Source organism: Pongo pygmaeus, chromosome 19, assembly GCF_028885625.2.
Source record: "Pongo pygmaeus isolate AG05252 chromosome 19, NHGRI_mPonPyg2-v2.0_pri, whole genome shotgun sequence".
NCBI lineage: Eukaryota > Metazoa > Chordata > Mammalia > Primates > Hominidae > Pongo > Pongo pygmaeus.
This window is the reverse complement of record NC_072392.2, coordinates 22,346,344-22,348,902: the sequence shown is the minus strand read 5'-3', so window position 1 is coordinate 22,348,902 and position 2,559 is coordinate 22,346,344. Positions and strand designations below refer to the sequence as shown.

General features: G+C 52.4%; 1 pseudogene; it reads left to right on the top strand.

The window, feature by feature from the left end:
* The first annotated feature begins 568 nt into the window (after positions 1-568).
* Positions 569-2,065, top strand: LOC134738760 (uncharacterized; annotated as a pseudogene).
* Positions 2,066-2,559: the final 494 nt, after the last annotated feature.

The window sequence follows — 2,559 nt, the reverse complement described above, 5'->3', positions numbered from 1 at the left end:
ATTTAGGTTTAATATGTATTTTATATAGGCATAACGCAACACCAGCATTACAGGATTGCATTTACAAATTCACTTGACTCTAAGCATGAAGTTATGTTAAAAGACTAAGGCAATTTAACTGTTTTTGGGTTTTTTATATTAAGGAAACCTAAATTTGTATGAGTGAATTAAATTGAATTAATTACATTTTCTTATAGGCATATCAGTTTACCCTATCTTTGTTAAAACAACATACACTGCCCTACAAAATGAATGCTGTATTCACAATCATGTTTCTGCCACAATCTTAAAGATTTGGGGAAACAAATGCAATGTAAAATCAGAGACTCCATGTTCAATGCCAAAGGTACACACCTCTATTTTTTCCCCAATAAGCCTCTTGGAAAAGTCTTTGAATTACATATTGAAGTGCACGCCCTTCAAGGAAATGTGATGTTTTCGTTTATAGCTGGTGAACAGCATGCAATTTAACAGCACTGTCACTAACAATCAGAGACTGCTCTGGATCTAAGTACTAAAAATGACCTGCACTGCAATCACAAAATATTTGGAAGTGGGAATTTATTGAAGAAGGTTAGGCCGGGACTCTAAAGCAGCACTTGATTCTTTTGATTCAAGACGACGATGTTTAAACGTTAGTATCATTATTGTTTCTTTTTCCCTCAACTCTTCTCCCCCACCACCTTCTCCCATCGTCTTTCCCCGCTTCCCTTCTTCCTCCCTCCGCTCCCCCTTCTTCTCCCAGCAACTCTCCTCTCTTAGCCCGTCTTTCTGCCTTTTTCTTCCCCCTCCCCACCTCGTTCCCTGCCTCATCCTCTTCTCTCCCACCGATCTTCTTCCCCTCTTCATCTCTTTCCCCAAGGTCGTCTTCGCCGCTTTCCCCACCCTTCTTCTTCTCCCCAACCCGTCCTCTTCCCTTCTCCCTCCCCACCCTTTTCTTCCCTTCACCCCCTTTCCACCGTCTTCTTCCCCACCTTCTGCCCTTTCCCTCCCCTCTTCTTCCCGACCCTTCTCCTTTCCGAACATCTTCCCACCTTCTTCTCCCCTCTTCTCTTCTCCCCTCCTTCTTCCCCACTGCGATCTTCCTGCATCCTCTTCTGCCCTCTCCCTACTGTCTTCTTCCCGCACCTTCTTCTCCCCCGCAGTTTTTTCCCCCTTCCCCACCGTTTTCTTCCCCTCAGTCTCTCTGCTTCCTCGCAGCACGGGTTCCTGTGGCGGCAGCTTCTCCTTCCATCTCCTTCTCTCCACCCGCTCGCTTCCAGTCTCCACCTTCCCGCCTATTCCCGCAGCAGCGTCTTCCCGCCGCTCCCTCTTCTCCCCTCCCCCTCCCTCTCCTCACCGTCTTCTCCCGGCCTATTACCCCCAACCGTTTTCTTCCCATGTCTTCCCACTTTCTCGCAGCAGCGTCTGTCTGCCACGCAGTCTTCTTCCCATCTTCTTATTCTCCATCTTCTTGCCGCCCCCATATCCCCACCTTCTTCTCGCAGCAGTGTCTTCCCGCCGCCCTTCTCTCCCCGCACCATCTACTCTCTTCCTCTCCCCACGCCGTCTTCTCCCTTCACCATCTTCTTCCCGCGCCTTCTCCACAACCGTTTTCTCCCCCCAGTTTTCTTCCCCTCACACCGTTTCCTTCCCAAGTCCTCCCACCGTCTCACAGCAGCGTCTGTCAGTAGCAATCTTCTTCCCACTCTCTTCTCTCCCTCTCCTCATCGTCTTCTTTCCCAGCCTCTTTTTCTCCACCATCTTCTTCCCCTCCCCACCATTTTCTTCCCGTTTCCATCTCCCCACCACGCAGCAGCGACTTCCTGCCGCGTTTTTCTTTTCCCGCACTCTCTTCTCCCCTCTTCCACTCCCCACCGTCTTCGCCCCCGATCGTCTTCTTGCCCACCCCCTTCTCGCGCTCTCCCACTGCCTTTCACCTAGAGGCTCTCCACGCATGCGCGCGCCTGTGTCCCTGCCCCCGGTGTGTCTATGCACCCAGGCAGCCCCATAAGCTGGGCCCCTGAGCTCCGCCCCAGCAGCCAACAGGAGACCCAGGAAAGTCGCTGCCTGTGCCATCACGGCTGCCGCCGCCCCCGCCCCCGCCGCTGCTTCAGAACTGAACAGTGTTGGCTGCGGGCGGAAGACAGTGGGGCCCAGAAGACTGCGGGGAGAGGGGGAGGAGGGGACGGAGAGGGTGGGAAAGACTTTGGAAAGTGGGATGGGGAGAAAGAAGGTGGGGAAGAAGACAGTGGGGAGAAAGTGCAGGGAGAAGGCAGTGTGGTAGAGAAGCGGCGGCTCACGCCTGTAATCCCCGCACTTTGGGAGGCTGAGGCGGGCGGATTCCAAGGTCAGGAGTTCGAGACCTGCCTTACCAACATGCTGAAACCCAGTTTCTACTAAATACAAAAATTAGCTGGGCGTGGTGGCGAGCGCCTGTATTCCCAGCTACTCTAGAGCCTGAGGCTGGAGAATCGCTTGAACCCCGGAGGCGGAGGTTGCAGTGAGCTGAGAACGCACCATTGCACTCCAGCCTGGATGACAGAGTGAGACTCCATCTCAAAAAAGAAAAAACTACAG